Genomic DNA, 14,162 nt, shown 5'->3' with positions numbered 1-14,162 from the left:
GGGCACCCCATTCGTTTCCTCCCTGCTTAAACAAGTCTGCTCTATGTTAGGAATAAAACAAATCCGGACTTCGGCATACCATCCCCAGACGGATGGACTGGTCGAGCGTTATAACGCCACCTTGAAACAGACACTGAAAAAACTGTTAGGCCTGGAGGCCAAACGGTGGGAGGAAATCCTACCTTTGGCTCTATTTGCCATACGATGTAAGCCCCAGAGCAGTACGGGCTACTCCCCGTATGAGTTGCTGTATGGGAGACCCCCGCGCACCTTACTGGATATGGCCCAGGAAGCCTGGGAAGCCGAGCCTGACCGCACCCGCCCTTTGCCAGAGTACATCAACAATCTAAAGACTCATCTAGCAGAGATAAGGGAGATAGTGAAACAGAATATGGAAAAGGCCCAAAACACACAGAAAAGACAATATGACAAGGGTACCAAGGCCAGGGTGTTCGCCGTGGGCGACCTGGTCCTCTTGATGATGCCCTCCTCCGACCAAAAACTCCTGGGCCAGTGGCAAGGGCCCTATGCCATTCAACAACAGGTAACCCCAGTTACTTATGAGATAGAACTCGACCCCACAAGAGGCACGTCCCAGATCTATCATGTAAATCACTTGAAAAATGGGAGGGACCCCGTCCTGTCCTGATGGGGAGCAGACCCCCTTCTTCCTTTCCCTTCGACCCCTGCCTGGACCCTGCTTTGACTCAGGTACAGGTCCAGGCCCTCCAAGCAGCCCTGACCCCTGTAATGAAGGTCTTCTCCTCCTGTCCGGGACGTACTACCGTCACCGAACACTCGATTGAAACAGAACCCGGGAAAGTGGTTAGACTGCGTCCCTATCGAGTCCCTGAGGCTCGCAGAGCAGTTATAAAGAGGGAGACCGAGGACATGTTAAAGATGGGAATCATAGAGCCCTCGGTCAGTGAGTGGAACTCCCCTATAGTCCTGGTGCCGAAACCCGACGGGTCTGTCCGGTTTTGTATAGACTTCCGAGAGGTAAACAAGGTGTCCCGATTCGATACATATCCTCTACCCTGAGTAGACGAAATGGTTGAAAGGATAGGGAAGGCCAAATATATTTCGACCCTTGATCTCTGCAAGGGTTATTGGCAGATCCCCCTCCGAGAACAAGATAAGAAGAAGACCGCCTTCTCTACCCCTGAGGGTTTGTTTCAGTTCATTGTCATGCCCTTTGGGTTACACGGTGCCCCTGCCACCTTCCAGCAGGCCATGAATCAGGTACTACGTCCCCACACAGCATATGCAGGTGCCTATTTGGACGATATAGTCATCTACAGCGATAGCTGGGAACAACACCTCGTCCATTTGCATGCGGTTGTCTCTTCCCTGGGCTCCTTTGGGTTTTCCATAAATCCCGCCAAAACCACCCTGGCCGCCCAAACCGTCCAATACCTCGGTTTCCTTTTGGGCGAAGGTCTGATCAGACCCCAGGAATCCAAAACCAAAGCCATTGAGACCCTTCCGTTCCCCCGGACAAAGAAAGATCTCCGGGCATTTCTAGGGCTCCTAGGTTATTATAGGAGATTTGTTCCCAACTTTTCTCAAAGGGCTGCCCCTCTTACAGACCTGTTAAAAAAGGCTACACACACCGAGCTTGCCCTAAAACACCCCAGTCCCCTTGTATGGCAGGCATTCAACGACCTGAAAGACGCCCTAACCTCCAGTCCTGTCCTTGTAAGCCCTGATTATTCCCGGCCTTTCATACTCCAAACAGATGCATCTGATCAGGGTTTGGGAGCAGTCCTTTCGCAAGTTGACTCACAAGGAAACGAAAAGCCAATATTGTATCTCAGTCGAAAACTCTTTCCCAGAGAACTTAACTATGCTGTTGTCGAGAAAGAAGCCCTCGCCATCAAGTGGGCTATCGAAAGCCTGAGATACTACCTAGAGGGTAGGGACTTCACCATTTACACCGACCATGCCCCCTTGGAATGGATGGCCCGGAATAAGGGGCATAACGACCGGGTCCTCCGGTGGTTCCTGTCTCTCCAACCCTTTCGGTTCCATACACGTCACCGAAAAGGATCTGAACAAGGCAATGCAGACTTTTTATCCCGTTACCCCAGTTCTCCCACCTGTACAAGAAAGACAGCCAGGGGAAGGGAATGTGATCCGGTCCCTGTATCACCCCCGCCCGGACTGTGCCCCCCTGAAGCCTTACCGCTGTCAAGAACTCCACGCTCACGCACTTTTAGACAACCCCCTCGGGTCCGTAACGTTGCCAGAGCGAAAACCATGACCCACAGTGCCCCGCCCCTCTCTCTATTCCAGGAACCTATCACCGGTCCTCAGGCACCGGAAGTACGTCACCGTGAACCCGGAAGTCCCACCCCGGAGGCAGCGACAGCACCAGTGAAAAGCGAAAGCCACTGTGAGGACGAGGTCGGAGCATTGTGGCAGGATACTCAGACTGGCGTTGGCGAGCGAGAGGAAGAGCAAGCCGAAGAAGACGAGTGGTCGGAGGACTGGTGGAGCCCTTGAGGAGGGGGCTGAAGAGCGGCCGTGGCTCACTGGAGAGCTACGGCGGACCGCGTGAGTAGCGTAAACCTCCCCGTGAGCACGCTAGGTGCTCCGTGTATATATTGTATAGATCTCTTACCTTTAGGCACTTGTCGCACGTTAACAGCACTGTGAATATCGTAAAGCACTTCACCTTGAACCGCCCCCCTTCCCGTCACCGTCACCCTGACACCCTTTCTCTGATCTACTTCCCTAACTTTCGGTACGTTCCTCTTCCCCATATCTCCCTCCCTCACTAGTCGTTCCTTTTCATCCCACGCACGTCCCGGTGTCGGTGTCAGCATACGTCTTGAGACCCTGTTCGGTCTAACGGTCCCTTCTTTCTCTTGTTGCCCTCGGAGGTACCTCCCCAGCAACGGAGACGGAGCACAGCCCTGGACCCTGCAAGCGGAAGATAGTCGACCAGGAAGAACCACCCGACCCTGCCGGACTACCTTTACCATCCTGTCTGTTGACTCTTGTACCAATAAAACCCAACTATAGCCCACTACATTCGGCCTCCTTGCCTGATTTTCCGGCCCGCGACACCCCCACGACCACAGTGACCTAATACATAGACAGCCAGGACTGCTTAGAGATTCAGACATAATTCCCTGCTCATTTTGCTGATTTCGTTCATATGCTCTTCAACACATCTACAATAACTGGTATTGTACACTTTTTAAAGAACATTAGATCTCATTGGTTGACTATTCGGGACATGTTTGGCATTCTGAACTCAATGAAAAACTGGATGTTGTATTTCCATAAAATGGATGCTCTGCAAGTGAGACCTGTCTTCTGGTGCATGAACTATCCAGTTGAAATCATCTTGGATCTACATCTGGAGCAGCTGCAAATGACTTTCCTAGAGGTAGAAGTGTTCCTGCAACCATTGCAATCACACGAGAGACAATGCTGCTGCAGACACACGAGAAACAATGCTGAGCTATGCATTTGTCACTACTGACCCATCTTCTGGTGCATGAACTGCCCAGCTGGTATTCAACTTGTATCTGGAGCAGCCTCCAACAGCGTTCCTAGACTTAGAAGTGCTCCTACAAACATTACAATCACACAAGAGACAATGCTTTTATCCTAATGTCTTTTTGTAATATCTTTTATACAATGTAACATTTTGAATTGTTCTTATTGTGTGAAACATGCAAGACTTGAGAAAAAAATTAATGCAAAGTTTACTGCGATATGTCATGCTATTTCATATTATCATACCTGTTATGACGTTTTACATACATATATATATATATCTTTCCAATGCTAATGATTCATTAGCAGTGATTGGTGTATTTCCATTTCTGAAAACAGAAAGTTAGGGTGCATGGATGTGTTCTTTGAAAGATGTAATTTGAATGGTCAAGGAAGAAACTTTTAATGAAAGATTGCACTGGATACGCAGGTGCACTGAGAGTTCAGAGTTCAATTGAAACATTGTTGTGTGAATTTGCAAACATGAGAGGTCTTCCAGGAGGTCGTTGCTATGGAAAAAAGGCAGAGAGGGCAGAGGGGGGAAGGGTTTTGATTTGAAAAAAGTGAGGGAAGAGTTATGATTGGCTAATATGAGAGATATGTGAAATGAATATCTGTATTTATGTGCTTTCAATAGCTGCAGACTCTGGAGTGCATCCTTTTTCTTCTGCTGAAGACAATTTGGTGTATTTCTGAGACTGTTTTCAAAACTCAAAAAGTATTTGCTAAGGTGAGAAAAGATTTATTTATTTTAGATAGAGAATAGTATGAATTAAGGAGAAAATGATGAAGAAAGCTGTGTTTTAAACTGTGGCTTTGTCTGTAGTGATATAGAAATAGATTTTGTTAGTTTGAGAAATTGTAATTGCATATTCGGTGTAGCATTCTGGAATGCAGTAACACAAGTTATTGTTGTATATGAAGCCCATTCCATGGTCTCTTATGTAAGCTGAAACAGATATGTTGTTTATAAAAATAATTTTTGAAATCAATTATATTTCTGGATATGTACTGCTAGAGCTTCATAGGTTGTTTTGGGTCATATTTATAAGGCATTTGAGTGTCTTTGATGTTATTTTTCCTTTTTAAATGGAAAGCATTCCTCATGGGGCAAGTGTCTTGTAAATACGCTCCCACCTGCGCTTGGCAAATTTAGATTTTGATTATGGGAGTTACATAGCCATGTTAATAATGTCGAAAAAATGGTGCTAGGGCATTCCAGAAAACGCTTTCATGTGTCTCAAGGACATTTTCAGTCATTTCCTCTTGAATGCAGGTATACAATTGATTTATATGCTGTGTTTAAAAACGATTCTTTTCTATGATGTTATTTTTTCCTTTTTAAATGGAAAGCGTTCCTCATGGGGCCCTGAGCAGTTCTTAGCCATGTTATTTAATGGGAAGTGGATAACATGGCTAAGAGCATTTGCTGGAAAATGCATGAATATCGCTGACTTTTCAGCGATATTCATGCATTGCGGCCGTTTTTTTTCGCATTTGCGAGCAGTTCTTAGCCATGTTATCCAATGGGAGGTGGATAACATGGCTAAGAGCATTTGCTGGATAATGCATGAATATCGCTGACTTTTCAGCGATATTCATGCATTGCGGCCGTTTTTTATCGCATTTGCGATAAACCTTGCTAAGGAGAAAATGATGAAGAAAGCTGTGTTTTTAAACTGTGGCTTTGTCTGTAGTGATATAGAAATCGATTTTGTTACTTTGAGAAATTGTAATTGCATATTCGGTGTAGCATTCTGGCATGCAGTAACACAAGTTATTGTTGTATATGAAGCCCATTCCATGGTCTCTTATGTAAGCTGAAACAGATATGTTGTTTTTAAAAACCATTTTTGAAATCAATTACATTTCTGGATATGTACTGCTAGAGCTTCATAGGTTGTTTTGGGTCATATTTATAAGGCATTTGAGTGTATTTGATGTTATTTTTTCCTTTTTAAACGGAAAGCATTCCTCATGGGGCAAGTGTCTTGTAAATACGCTCCCACCTGCGCTTGGCAAATTTAGATTTTGATTATGGGAGTTACATAGCCATGTTAATAATGTCGAAAAAATGGTGCTAGGGCATTCCAGAAAACGCTTTCATGTGTCTCAAGGACATTTTCAGTCATTTCCTCTTGAATGCAGGTATACAATTGATTTATATGCTGTGTTTAAAAACGATTCTTTTCTATGATGTTATTTTTTCCTTTTTAAATGGAAAGCGTTCCTCATGGGGCCATGAGCAGTTCTTAGCCATGTTATCCAATGGGAGGTGGATAACATGGCTAAGAGCATATGCTGGATAATGCATGAATATCGCTGACTTTTCAGCGATATTGATGCATTGCGGCCGCTTCTTATCGCATTTGCGAGCAGTTCTTAGCCATGTTATCCAATGAGAGGTGGATAACATGGCTAAGAGCATTTGCTGGATAATGCATGAATATTGCTGACTTTTCAGCGATATTCATGCATTGCGGCCGTTTTTTATCGCATTTGCGATAAACCTTGCTAATAGCAAGGTTTATCTGCGATAAAAATCGCCGATGTGCGGCGATAATTTTTGTCTCTAAACAAGTTATCGCTAGTTGTTGGTAATATGCCCCCGGGTTTTTGTTTGCAGGAATCGGGAGGCGGGAGAGTAGCACTGAAATCAGTAGTCTGACGCCTGAATCGGGAGGGTTGGCATGTCTGGATTCTCTACAGCTAGGGCCATAAACTACATCCGCAGGGCTAGGTGATAGCCTGGGACCGGCCTGGCATGTAAAATGGCTGCCGTGCACGACAAAATTGTGGCATTGTAAAAAAGACAAGATGGCGCAGACAATGTTTATCAATAAGGATTCATTTATAACGAAATATTTTATCGCACTGACAAATTGGTGGTCAACACTTCCTGATTTCCTTCGAATCGAACGTTAACAGACGTCACGCAGCAAAAAAAAAAAAAAAGCTCACGCACAGCCGCTGGAACACATGTATCAACATATATGAGCCTTCTCAGCCACCCTCAGAAAATATAAGGGATTAGGATACGTCTCCCGCACCCCCTTATACTTAGTAATTTAATTAAAACGAAGCACAAAATGGTCTCCCGCACCCCCTTATACCTAGTAATTTAATTAAAACGAAGCACAAAATGGCGAATTCCCGTTTCGCCAGCAGTTTGCGGCCCAGTTCGGTGTTCGGAAAGCGCTTCTACCGTGAAAAATATATTTTTTTTATTTTCCCCACGGGACCCTTTAAAAACCCCAACAACATTCCTAGGGGATCAAGAGGGGTATACCTTGCCCCCTTTCATTAAATTCCCCCTTCGTTTTTCACCTCTTCTTCTCTCTCGATCCTACCGAGAGATAAGATGGCGGCCGCTCCGGTCTGTTTAGAATGTTGACAGACACCGGGGAGGCAATCAGCTTCGCATCGCAAAGTTCCGTTTCGCAGGTGGGAGCGTATTTACAAGAAACTTGCACCATGAAGAACGCTTTCCATTTAAAAAGGAAAAATAACATTATAGACACTCATATGCCTTATAAATATGACCCAAAGCAACCTATGAAGCTCTAGCAGTACATATCCAGAAATGTAATTGATTTCAAAAAATCGTTTTTAAACACAGCATATAAATCAATTGTATACCTGCATTCAAGAGGAAATGACTGAAAATGTCCTTGTGATGCAGTGCTGGTGCAAAAGATTTTCTATGTTAAATAATAAGTAGGGCGTTAAGTTTTTGATGACTGTTATTCATTTACTGTTTGGTAATAGTGGTTAATAACATTTTTTATTATATTTTTCCACAGATTCAACTGCAGATCTTTTTTTAATTTGAAAAATGCCAACGAAAAATCCTATTAGAAAGGCTAGAAAACGTCAAAGACAGCAGGATGATGTTTTATTGCAGCAGTCCTCTTCCCCAAATACTTATCAAAACACCAAGAAAGCTCAGGGTAAGAGCACAAAATCATTCTTAAAAAATATTTTTAGTAAAAAAAGTATTTTTCGCAAAAATGTTTCAGTTCAGAAAAAGAAGAGTAATTTAAATGGAAAGGAAAGACCCATCAAAAATGTTACTGGTAGAGGAAGAGATAACTCTGTGCATGATAGTAGAAGGAAACAACAGTTTAGGGACATTCGAAAACGAATGTTCTGTAACAGGATAATAGTTAATTTATTAAAAAATATTAAGAAAGGCCAACAGAAAGCGGCATTTTATAAGAAGAAGAAAAATGTAGAGAAAATTATTGATCATGCTTTTGAAATTAAGCGAAAGTTGTTTATTTTGGTAATCAATAGAATTAGGAAACTAAGCAAGGTAATTTCTGATTTCAAAACAAACAGTAGATGGAAGAGAGTAGTAAATCGTAGTAACTTTTGTGAAGTTTTTTCCGGAGAATGGATGCATAGTTCAAGTTCTGAGGCATTTTTTAATGAGGAGAGTTATTTTCAGGATAATGATTTGATGTTTGCAGTTGACACCAGTGGTCGAGCTTATGAAGTGAAGGATGGTTGTCCAGTTGAAAAAGAAAAACTTGTGACAACAGAGACAGAAGAGGTGCTAAGTGATGAGGTTTTAGGAAGACGTCCTAAGGGTCCTGTGTACATTTGGAAGTGTAGTTCTATTTGCAGTGTGCGACAGGTTTCCATCAATTTGCTTTGTGATTTTATACGGACATTTAATAAGAAAAGTTTGAAGCAGAAAATGAAGTTGTTGCAAGATTTAGATCCTTGCAGAGTGAGACAAATGACAGGTTTGCGTGGTCATTCACTGGCTTGTCTTTCCAGGAGAGTATGCCAGAGTGTTTTTCATCATTTCAGGATGGTAGCAGTGCATCATAATAAAGTGAGAAAATTAGTGAGAATGTTGTATTATGCTAAGAGTCCAGCAATTATGCTTAAACAATTATGTGCTGCTCTTTTGCATGGTTCTGAAATAGATGTGAAGAATATTTGTGAAGAAATTGAGTTTTGTTACTTTAGTAGTAAAGATGAGAATGTTCAAATTGACCCTGAAGTAGAGGGTAATGTTGAAGATAATGTACAGGTTTCCAGTACAGATAATTTTCAGAAGGAAATTGCCACGTTTCAGATGAAATCAAGTGAGAGGCCTAATTTCACTTGTGTATGTTGTCGACGCACTTATTATAAGAATCAGACTAAGGTAGTGGATTTATATGCGAAAAGTGAAAGGGAAAATAATAGTGAATGGAAGGATTTTGCCACATACTTGATGGTAGAAAATTATTTTGATTTAGGATCGGATCAACGTGTGTGTACTTATTGTTGTAATAAATTAAACCAAAACCAGATGCCTGCTAGGGCAGTTCATAATAATCTGGAATTGGTTGAGATTCCTTCTGAATTGAAGGATTTAAATACTTATGAATCTATTTTGATTCAAAGTATCCATCCCTTTCAGGCTATTGTAAGAATGGAGCCAAAGACAGGGAAGTTGCCTCCAGCAGATTTACAGAGAGGATTAAAGGGAAGAGTTGTTTATTTGCCTCTAGATTTGAACAAAAACATTAACACAATTGGAATAGAAAAAGTGGAAGAGGAACCTCTGGTTATCTTGGTTAATGGGGTTCCGACAAAGAATAAGAAAATATGGCAAGATTTAGTGGATGTTAGGAAAGTCAAAAAGGCAACAGTGTATTTGAAGAAAAATAATAAGTACTATAAGAATGTATATGTTGCAGAAGAGGAAGTAAGTGATGAAGAGGATAGCGATTTGTGTGCTGGCCAAATTGAGAAAGTAGAGGCCTCTAAAAGTGAAGAAATATATGAACATTATAGTGTTCATCCTTTGCATTCCAAGGAAGTCATGGGGAATGCTATTGAGTTGTTTCAAATGAAACAAGCCAAAGGGAGTCCCATTAGTGTTTGGGAGGAAAGTTTGGAAGCTCGGTGTTTCCCACAGCTATTTCCCACAGGTCGAGGAGGAAGATATGATGAGCGACCTCATCAAATTCCTGCGTCTGAATACCGGACTTTACGATTGTATGCAGAAGATCCTAGGTTTCGTCAATGCATTCCCTATTTGTTTCATCTCCTGTTTGAAAGCGATCTGTCTGGACTGTCATATGCAGTGAACCACATCTTAAAAAGTGGTATACAGATGCGAAATATCTCGGCAAGGGACTTTATGCATAAAGTCAATGTCCAAGACAGTATTTTGGATTCTCACTTAATTAATCTCATGGCGTGTCAGCGTGGTACTAATGAGTACTGGTACCGTCGTCATGGTGATTTAAAATGTATGCTGAGGAACTTAGGAACTCCGACATGGTTCCTCACTCTGAGCTGTGCCGAGTATGGCTGGGAAGACTTACTTGAATTTCTACGAGAGGCAAATGGAAATATTGAAAACATTGAATTCAAGACACCTGGAGAACTGTGTTCTTTGGATCCTGTGAATGTATGCAGGTACTTCAATCATAGATTTGAAGCTATGATGTCTTTCATCACAAATAAGAAGAATCCACCTCTTGGAGAGGTGTTGGATTTCTTCTGGAGAAAGGAGTACCAAGCAAGAGGTGCTCCTCATATACATATGTTGTTGTGGATCAAGGATGCACCTAAATTTGGAACAGATCCGGATGACTTAGTGATGAATTTCATAGAACAGTATTCTACGTGTGCTGTTCCAAACGCAACGGAGAAGAAAAGCCTAAGAGAACAAGTTCTACGTTTCCAAAGCCATCGTTGTGGAAAGTACTGTCGTCGTAAATTCAGAAACAAGGACAAGTTCTACACCAAATGTCGTTTCAACTTTCCACGACCGGTGATTTCTAAAGGAAAAGTGAACAGTTTGATGTCTTCACTGCGACATAATGTGACGAGGAAATCACCCAAAAATACATACAATTTGAAAAGGAAGGAAGAGTCCAAGTACATCAACGACTACAACCCAGTGATTTTGTCCATGTGGAATGCTAACATGGATATACAGTTTGTGGGTGACAACTGTATGGCTGTGGCTCGGTATGTGACATCTTACATCACCAAAAAAGAAAAGACAGAACTGAAGGATATGTGGGAGGACATTTCCCATGAAAAGAGCCTCAGCAAGAAGTTGTACAGTTTCAGTCTGAAGATGTTGTCGCATCGAGAAATCGGAGCTTACGAATGTTCAGATCGATTGTCTTCAGCAAGTCTCTATGCCAAATCCAGGAGTATTGTTTGGGCGAGTCTTGGTCTTGCTGCAACGCGAAATCGGGTTCTAAAACCTGTCCGTGAAATTGAATATTTGGCAGAAAAGGAACCAAACAGTACCGACATTTTGAAGACCAACATGTTGGATACATATTATCCAAATCAAAGCAGTCACCTTGAGAATGTTTGTCTATATGAGGTTCTACAAAATTATATATTCAAGAGGAACATCAAAGAAGATATTGAGAAAGGAGTGTATGCTGTAATTGGAAGTGAGGGATGCCTGGTCAAGCAAAGAAAATGCCAATTAGTAAACCATCGAAAATTGAGTGGCGAATCTTCAGAAAAAAAGGAGTTTTTCTATTTAGCACTTTTGCAACTTTTCAAGCCTTGGCGTGCAGAAGAGGAACTGCTTGGAGATTTCCTCTGTTACGAAGACTCTTTCACTGCTGCTAAGGATACCATAGAATGTCCTGCTTTTCCCAAATATCAAGAAATGCTAACTTTGGAAATTGAGCAGGAAGCAACGATTGCAGCCGAGATTGCCAGAGACAGTTCTCAGGACAGTCAGAGTTCTGTTTCATTGAGTCAAGATCTACTTGGAGGACCCATTATCGAAAATGAAGCTGCCACTGCTATGAATGAAGTGGAAAGAGCCATGGCACATGCTCAGGAGGATTCAGTTAACTTAGAAGACTTGGAAAAACAACTCAACGTTGAGCAGAGGAAAATATATGATGAAGTTACCAAGCAAATTGAGCATGGATTAAGTCATGAGAAGAAAGAGTGCTCATGTACATCGTTGAAGCCTGTCCTACTGTATGTGAGTGGAGAAGCGGGAACTGGAAAAAGTTTCCTCATTAAAGCAATTTCATGCTATCTGCAGGAAAGGACTGAGTCATCGCTGTCTTGTGTTGTCACCGCTCCTACTGGACTTGCAGCACATAACATTAAAGGTATTACTTTGCATCGTCTACTGATGCTGCCGGTGGAGCATGACAACAAATTACAATATCACAAGTTATCTGGGGATGCTTGCTGTGAAGTTTCAAGAGTCTTGAGGAAAATGAAACTACTTATCATTGACGAAGTAAGCATGGTTTCCAATGTCATGCTTGCCTTTGTGCATTTGAGAATGCAAGAAGTACTTAAAACTGAATATGATGTGTTATTTGGTGGCAAACACATCATTGTTTTCGGAGATCTTCTGCAGCTGACACCAGTAAAAGGAGAACCTGTGTTCAAAATACTCACGCATGAAGATACCAGGAAGTGCCTAGGGAGCATTGGCAACGTCAATATATGGTTAAACTTCAATTATGCTGAACTGCATGAAAATATGCGTCAGGCAAAAGATGAAGATTACAAGAATATTCTACAAGATATTAGAATTGGAAAAGTGACCGAGCATGGGAAAGAAGCTTTAAATGCACGATTACTTTCAAATTTATATCCCGAACAAGAGATTGTGGCTGAGAATATTTTTCAGAAAATTACTGAGAAGAAATCCGGAATATGTTTGATGCCAACTCTTGCAGAATGTGCCATCTTCAACAACAACATGTTGAATTTAGAAAAGCAAGAGATTGTGAAACTTGAAGCTATTGACAAAATAGAGCACATGGGATCAACAATTATTTTGTCAGAAAATTTGAAATCAAAATTGGATTCATTAGAGAAGACTATATCTAAAACAGCGGGTTTTGAAAAGACTTTGAATGTGTGTTTAAATTGCCGAATCATTTTGAGAAGAAATTTACATGTTGAAAGAGGTCTGGTAAATGGATCAATGGGTAATGTTGTTGATTTTGAGAAGTACAGAAATAGAGATGGAATAGAATTTTTAAAAATTAAATTTGATGGCATTGAGGAAGTACAGCTAATTGGTCGTTGTTCTGCTAGGTTTTTGCTTGTTAAAGACTTATATGTTCGCCGTAAACAGTTTCCTGTTTGCTTGGCATATGCGGTAACAATTCATAAATCGCAAGGTTTAAGTGTAGACAGTGCATTGGTGAATATTGGCAGTTCTGTGTTCAAGGAGGGTATGGCATATGTGGCATTGTCACGAGTTAGAACTTTATCAGGATTGTACTTGATTGACTGTGATGTCACAAACATTTGTGCGGATCTAGATTGTGTTAAGGAATACAATAGGTTAAGAAGAGAGTATGCGCCACATTTGCCTCAATATCCTTTGTTTGAGAAACGTGTGGTAGGCCGGAAACGTAGAAATATCAGTAATAGTAGGGAGGTTGTTGCAAAAAGACTAAAAGTCAATGAACCGAAAATTGTTAGCAGAAAGAAAGTGGATTCTGTTGAAGATGTTGTCGGTTTTCAATTTGAAAACAGTTCTGGTGTCAACTGCTATGCAAATGTAGTGGTTAATGTTCTCTTTTCACTAGAGAGTTTAAAAGAACAGATTCTGTTGAATTCAGAACAAATTTTATGCTGTTTGTTGAATTCTGTTTCCGAGAAATGTAGCACTGATCGAACAAAAGTAGAAAGTGTGTCTGAAGTTCGTTATCTGTTAGATGAATGTTCAGGTCAAACAGACTTCTCTGAAAATAATCAGCAAGATTGTCAGGAGTTTTTAATGTATATGCTTGATGTATTGCAAGATGAGGGTGTAGATGTAGATCACCTGTTTGGGCTTTCTTATCAATGGCAGCATGACTGCGAGAATTGTAGGGTATCAAGTACTACTAGTGTAGACTCAGAAAGATTTATATATTTAACTTTGCCAGACAGTAAATCAGTCTCCTTTAATAAGCTAGTAAATGCAGCGGATCACAACATGGAGTGTAGCCAATGTAAATCTGAAATGATGTCAACATTATTTATACGTAGATATGGACAGTATGTCATTTTAATGATCCAACGATGTAGGCCTGATGGATCAAAATTGTCAACTTTAATAAAAAAATTTGTGGCTTCTCAGCTGTCAATATCAGGAAGGACTTTTGTAACTGTAGCAATTGTCTATCATGATGGTCCTTCAACAACATCAGGACATTATACAGCTTATTTAAAGTCTCGAAACGGCTGGTCATTCTGCAATGATTCCGTTGTAACTTTCAAAAAAAAATTGCCGTTTGACCTTAAAAATTCTTACCTGGTGTTTTTAAAACCAAAATTTTAAAGAAAGAATCTCGGGATTTCCTGTGAGGAATTGCAAAAGGTTCATCAAGTAGAGGGAATGTAAGTCTGCAATGCTGTCTAGATTATTGGTCCAAAACTTTTAATTATAATGTCAATTTAAAAATCCAACTATATAAACCTGATGCAAGTAAGTCTGCTTCATAGTAAGCAGTATCAGTGTCATAGGAAAAGGAGAACATGAGTGACAAAGAAGGGTAAGATATTAGTAGTCCAGGATTGTGAAAATAATCTTAAATGTTTTCTTTTTGAAAGTTGCGAAAATAGAAAATGACGGGATTTGATTGGAAGAATGACAAGAGTTGTGAATCGCTGCAACATGATTTGGCCTAGTGGAAACA

This window comes from Lissotriton vulgaris, chromosome 12 (genome assembly GCF_964263255.1).
Source record: "Lissotriton vulgaris chromosome 12, aLisVul1.2, whole genome shotgun sequence".
Taxonomy (NCBI): Eukaryota; Metazoa; Chordata; class Amphibia; order Caudata; family Salamandridae; genus Lissotriton; species Lissotriton vulgaris.
Note: the sequence above shows the minus strand (reverse complement) of the source record.